This window comes from Halichoeres trimaculatus, unplaced genomic scaffold (assembly GCF_033239565.1).
Source record: "Halichoeres trimaculatus isolate MK-OKI-2021-1 unplaced genomic scaffold, fHalTri1.1 fHalTri1_scaffold_51, whole genome shotgun sequence".
Lineage (NCBI taxonomy): Eukaryota > Metazoa > Chordata > Actinopteri > Labriformes > Labridae > Halichoeres > Halichoeres trimaculatus.
Window position 1 is genome coordinate 105,705 of NW_027437230.1, and position 7,416 is coordinate 113,120.

The window sequence follows — 7,416 nt, forward strand, 5'->3', positions numbered from 1 at the left end:
TTAGCTTAGCAGATGACAGTTTCTAAGAAAACTCTGATTCAGGATTTTCTACTTGAAGTTTGACTAAAGAACTGAACACAAAAAGAAATTTACATTACCCTCTGACACCAGATTCCTTTTCAACATATTCAACATGTTGCATCTAATAAAAAGCAAATACAAAAAAGCAGTACAGAAAACACAGTGCTTACTTAGTATTTGCTTTAGCTTTGTGATCTTGTTGCTCGTATACAGGAAATTGCAATGATATTCTAGCACCAGTAAGCATATATCAATGATAGAAGTGATGACATGGACCTGTCCATGTCATCAACGATGTTCCATCCATCGTTCTTTAGAATGTAAGATCTATCTCCAATAAGATGGAAGAGCTAGCCATGCTAACCCAGCAACAGAGGGAAAACCAGGGGGCGGAGTAGCATCATGCTTTTCACAGACATGGCTAACAGAGCTAACATCAGACACCAACGCCATGTTGGAAGAGCTTCACCTACTGTAAGCAGACAGGATACAGAAGACAGAGATGGAGCATGACTGAAGAAGCTCAGTCCTGGACCCTGTGGAGGTGGAGGCTGGCTGACTGGAGAATGATGGACACGCTGTCATCACTTTTTCTTATGGACCTTTTTGCACTTTCTACACACTTTCTTACTTTTGTTTTCTTGATTGCTGCTGTGACTTCAATTTCATTGTACTCGTTACAATGACAATAAAGTTCTATTCTATTCTATTCTATTCTATTCTATTCTATTCTATGTTTTAATACTTCATCTATCACAGGCACTGTCCAAGACATTGTGGTTTGAATTTGCCCTCTTTCACTGGCTCAGTCAGTCTCCTCCAACTGCACTCTCTCCTGTTCTGAAGAAAGAGTGCTGTCGTGTACACGCGCAGCGCGTATGCGCATCACACATCAAAGACAGACAGAGCTTAACAAAGGCAAGCGTTTCACTATTTTAGAGTCAGCCTTCTCACTATAAGATTCACGCTGCTCTAAACTCTCCTTATTGGAGAGGATGCTGCGTTAGAGCAGAGCTAGGTTAGTTTAACTCACGACATGCCATGTCAACACCAAAAAAGAAAGAAAGAAAACAGTTGAGGCTCTGATCAACTCTGCATCAACAAGTGCGGCATAGTTATCTGTCTCTGTCTCTGAGGTGTCCTGCAGCGTCTTTGGATCAAACCAACTAAGAGAGAGAGTGGTGGATGTTTTTTCAGTTTTCAATATAACGCCCAAGTACGGGTCTTGATTGACTTGGAAAAATATTAGAGCTCACTGAAATATACTTAAAGTTGGGGGACAATCAGGAGAAACCACAAGCCAGCAGACCAGCGGGGAAAAGGGTTAAAAAAAAAAAAATAGGAGAGTGCCTCCATATTCAGGAGTGTTGGCAGCCTGCCAGCACTCTCGATTGGTAAAAGTGAGTTCATGTATGATGCAGATTGACAAAGACGAAAAGACATTTTCTCTATCATTTAAGGATTCAATAATTGTTTTTGTTTTCTTATTTGACCTATAAACCACAATTTCACTTAACCCAATATAAATATTTACAGAGTGCTTTATTCTTCTGATTATCAGTATCAGCCATTCAAAATAATTCATTTTACAATGAAAGAAAGTTGATGGCTCTCTGACACAATTTAGGTGTCTCATGTGGCTCCTGGTTAAGTGTGTCAGCCCCCCCCCCCCCCCCCCCCCCACTGTAAGAGGGCTTGAGATTGAACCATTCATTATAACCACAACCACCAGAGGTCTACACCCAACTCTACGTATATATAAGGGTAAAAATTAGCTGCTGCTCACCTGACACACTTATTCAGGATCTAAACAGTCACAGAAAAATTTTGATATTATCAAATGTATTTGTGCCACTTGCCACTTTAGTCTATTTTCATAGTTAGCTTTGTGATCTGAATTTATATTTAATCACAGTATGTTTAGAGAGTATGTGACCAAATCAAAGGGTGACACATGCAGGTCAAGTCTTATGCTTGTTAACACTGATTGACATTCCCTTCAGCTAGCTTCTGCAGGCTGTTTTCAATCAAGATAAGTCATGTCTAATCTGAACATGGGCTGGTGCATGTTTCATTGCTTGTAGACATATACTTTCTGCTTAGAGAAGAAGAAACAATGTAGTGTAAAATCTATAAATAATCTTTGTACAACTCCATTCAAAGTGAAAAGCTACAAAAAGGATTTCTTTCCTGCCTTAAAAAAACTTGTGGTAATACATGATAAGTGAGCTCTTTAATGCTGCATGTGTGGGAACACATCCAAAACTAAGAGTCATCCATTGACTGTCTTGCATACAATCCCACTCACCTTCTCCATTTCTTCCAATTACATTAGAGAAGTTATATTCGGTAATTTGGTTGGAACAACAAATTATTTTAGGCTATGCTAAAAATGCAACTTGAAATGCCAACTGAGCTCGAAAGACAGAGGGGAAGTTGTGCCATCTGCTCAGGCAGAGGAGACCTGGCTGACCTATAATCACAGAGGTGCATGTATGCAGTTATACTGTATATTTAGCTTGTCTTCTCTGTCCTGATAGCTGGTCACTTGTGGTTAAACCAAACTCATGCAACAGTGACATGAAGTTAAGGAGAAGCTAAAAAGTAACAGCAAGAAACAAACATGCATTTATACATAGTTGCTAAATGAAAAACAACCATCCTATTAACCAAAAAAAGCAGATTAAACAAAAGGGGCCACTTACTAATCACAAGTATTGATGGAATGCTTTCTTTTGGAGACAAACATCACTTTCACTTCATAAGTTCATTTCCATGTCTTAAGACACTGGTATTCCAAATATCTGTTTACAATGAGAGGAATCCTCTTTAAAAAGCTGCTAAGACAAGTTACACAACAGAAAAGACATGACAGGGCTTACCTTTCTCTTTCAGTATGTCGTGATGAATGCCACAGTGAGGAGAGAGTGGATAGAGTGAAGCCCTAACTTGGTGGTGACAGTCCTCCCTCTGGTTGGCAGAAGGAGTGGTGGGAGTGTCAGGAATCCCGCACAAATTGTGGCTATAGCTTCACCACAGAATAGGACACTGAGTGACTGAGTGGAGACACACACTCACTCACTCACTCACTCACTCACACACACACACACACACACACACACACACACACACACACACACACACACACACACACACACACACACACACACACACACACACACAAAAGTATGAACAGCACACATGCACATACTTCATTGCTTGTTTTTATGAGTGCCTGTAATTTCGGGTTTTATCTAACACCTGCAGTCCATTTGGTAGTAGACTGAAGCATGTACATCGGGAGAGTTTTAAACGTTTTTCTTTTGTTTTGGTCTGGTTTGAGTTCTTTTGGTCATGTTTTGGCATATAGAGACACAGCAATTCCATGTTAGACTGCAATATTTATGTTGCTATTATCTAGTATTTAATAAAGGCATCATGGGTGAAATGTCACCAACAGGAGAGCTGTGGTTTAACAGCGAGCACGTGTTCTCATGCTAAAGTATAGGGGTTAAATCAAATTACACATTGCAGTGCCCTGTGGTGACAGACCCAAGACCATCTGCTGCATGTGTGGGATCCCTTTGATTATCTCTGTATGAAACGAGTTTACAATTACCAACTCAAAAGTAATCAAAGTAACATCTATGCACAGCACTCATTTCTTGATGTTTTAGAATAACTCTGTTAAAGGAATGCTTTTGTTGGATGAAGTGTCTTTTTTTGCCCTCTACTCAGGCATGTCCAAAGTCAGGCTTGAAATTCCATTTCATCTTGCAATGTATTAATTATGTCACTGCTACCAATCATGTTTTAAATCATGTTTACATTTACATTTTATGTCAGAGTCACAAACCAAACCAAAGTCTATCTGTAAGATCTCACTAAACTCCATCTGGAATGTGCAAAGGCTGCTGGTCTGAAGCTAAAGCTCTGTACATTCAGCAGAACTCAACAACTCTTCAGCTGATGTCTTTAAAAATTTGGATTCATCGGGATGTGAAAATGTGAGACTTCAAAAAAACACATCAGAAAACACAAGCAGATTAAAGTTAGAAATGGGGCAGAAAAAAAATGTTCAGAATGAATAAATCAGAAATACAGGTACATCTCAAAAAAATAAAATATCATGAAAAAGTTCAATATTTTCTATCACTTATTTCAGAATGTGAAGCCCATATATTACATAGATTCATTACAGATACAGTAAAAAATTTCAAACATTTATTCCTTGAAATTTTGATAGTTGTGTCTTATAGATAATGAAAACCAAAATTGCAGTGTCTTAGAACATTAGAATATTGTGAAAAAGTTCTCCTGTAAAGTCATGGTGTCACACCCTAATCAACTAATTAACTCAAAACACATGCAAAGGTATCCTGAGTGCATCAAGAGCCACTTCACACAGACAAATTTTAGAAATGGGCTTCAAATGTTGTATTCTTCGTGTCAAGCCACTCCCAGCTCTGATCCTCTGTTTCACTGACTGACTGTTTTCAAAATGATTACTTCATCCTGAGGTTACCCGGGTCTCATATTCTTCATGATAAAAGAGCAATGTTTGAAGGATCGAGCTTCAAATTCAATCTACAAGTGCGGTGGTTCTGAACCTGTTGATGGAGGCCCATAAGTAGGTCTCAAGGCTGTTTTTAGTGGACAGAATCAGAGACGTCTGAAGCATCTTACCTGGGCTTAGGAGAAAAAGGGCTGGACTGTTGCTCAGTGGTCCAAAGCCCTCTTTTCAGATGTAAGCAAATTTCCCATTTCATTTGGAAATCAAGGTCCCAGGGTCTGGAGAAGGAGTGGAGATGCACAGAATCCATGTTGTGAAGTCCAGTGTGAAGTTTCCACAGTTAGAGATGATTTGCAGAGCCATGTCATCTGCTGGTGTTGGTCCACTGTGTTTTCTGAAGTGACAGCACAGCCATCTACCAGGAAATTTTAGAGCACTTCATGCTTCCTTTTGCTGACCAGCTTTATGGAGATGCCGATTTCATTTTCCAGCAGGATTTGGCACCTGCCCACTCTGCCAAAGGTACCAAAAGCTGGTTGGACCATGGTGTTACTGTGCTTGATTGGCCAGCAAACTCAATTATTGTCAAGAGGAAGATGAGAGACACCAGACTCAACAATGCAGATGACCTGAAGGCTGCTATCAAAGCAACTTGGGCTTCCATTACACCTGAGCAGTGCCACACACTAATTGCTCCCACGCCGCATTGATGCGGTAATTCATGCAAAAGGAGGCCCAACCAAGTACTGAGTGCATGGAAATGAACATACTTTTCAGTAGCCTGACATTTTGTTTAAAATATCTTTTTTTATTAATCTTAAGTAATATTCTAATATCCTGAGACACTTTTGTTAAGTGTCTTGAAATAACATTTGTTATGATTTGGCGCTATATAAATAAAGATTGATTGATTGATTGACTTTAAGTTTTCATTATCTATAAGCCACAATTACCAAAATTTCAAGCAATAAATGTTTGAAATGTTTCACGCTATCTGTAATAAATCTGTATACTGTATGGGTTACACATTCTAAAATGAGTGATGAAATGTATTTAACTTTTTCAAGATATTCTAATTTTTTGAGATGTACCTGTATTTTGGTCTAGAAGTCTTGTTTGAGGTCGGAATAGTATGAACATGAAAATCAATCCTGATCAAATCCAGATCCTGATCATGACATAAAAACATCCTGATTTGTATTGCTCATATTGCCCCCTAATGGAAAATGTGTTCCTGGTTCAGAAGCAGAGTTTACCGATGTATAAGCAATCACGTAATACTGCAGAAAACTGACCACTGATCATCTGGGATCAGAGACACCTGAGGGACAGGTGAGCTTTGATGTCATTAGTCTGTGAGATGGAACAAGGAGGTTTGAGTTCACTGAGGGACTGATTTTACAGAAATCACTCAAAGAAAGAGTTCACACAAAGCATTCAGATTATACTTTCAGGGTGAAACAATACATCAGCAAAAGCTGCCTGACCTTGTCCTTTTTCAAAAGTAAGTTTGGGCACATTTGCTCTGGCTCATAGCTGCCCACATCTATAAATAGTTTGAACTAGATACGTAAGTAATACTTAATGTTTCTATTTACATTACATATATATATATTATAATTCAACATAACTAATAATTAAATACCCAATTGCAAAACCAAATTCAATTTGTAATAGCTGTTCTCTTTTCTAATAATTCAACTCCATGAATAGAACTGCATCTAAGAGGACACATAGGAAAGTCAGGTGTTGTCCCAAGCACACCTAATGCAACTAACCAAGCACTTTATCGTAAGCATCAGATGGGACTTGATGTAGGCTCCTCCTGGTTAGCTTATGCATAACAAAATAAATGATAAAGCTTTCTGTAGGGGTGAGATTTAAAAGCTGGGGCATTTTAGGGGATAAATAATCCTTAAAAGAAGAGTGATATTTATTCCAACACAGAGTAGACTGACAGAGATGACAGAGCAATAGACATTGAACACTGAAGTATCGTTGCCCTCTAGTGGAGCACAGAGTAAAACACTACCCCCGAACTTAACTGACTTTTATATTGGATTTGTTGCTTCTTTTCTGGACTCAAAATGTAAATGGAAGAATCTGGCAAAAGCAGCAATGATCATTCAAAAAAAAAAAAAAGTGCTCCTTTATGATGGACCAAGATGAGGGCAATTGTCAATAGTGTTCCGTTTATTAAGCTGAGGAATGTGTGTCTCCTTTTCATGCTGCAGATCATCTGAAAGTAATTCTCTGGGTGATTATGCCTTGTGTTGTCTAAAATAAGTGATTGGCAGTGCAATCTGCCACACTAGGTTAATTTCAGCGATTATCATTATCCTTTTGGGTCAAATAAAAAACCCACACTTTTTTCAAGAAAAATACTCATGGTCCCTGAAGATAAGATAAGATAAGATAAGATAAGATAAGATAAGATAACTGTGATGACCCCTACTGGTCGTCTTTGACTAACAGTTGTTACTGTGTCTTTCAAGGTGCTGGGGTGATTTGGAGCACCTGGGCTCATTGCTCTACCCAGCATAAAAGGGGGCATTTCTTGCTCTTCCCCCCTTCCTTTTTCTCTTCTGTTCTGCCTAGGCCAGGAGCTGGAGTTACCCGTTGTTTTAGTTTGGATTTTGTTAACGCACTCTTCAACACCGCATACACTCTAATGCCTTCACACACACCCACATGTACACCACTGACATTACTGATTTCATACACCCAATACTTTTTGGTATAGTTTAGTTTTCTGTTTGTATTTTGAAATGAATTAATCGTCACTTTTCGTAAATTCCTGTGTGTAATACTGTCAGTGATTTAAGTTATCACAGCGTTAGAGATTAGATTAACAAAAATGCAAGGCAGGGAAAAATTGATGA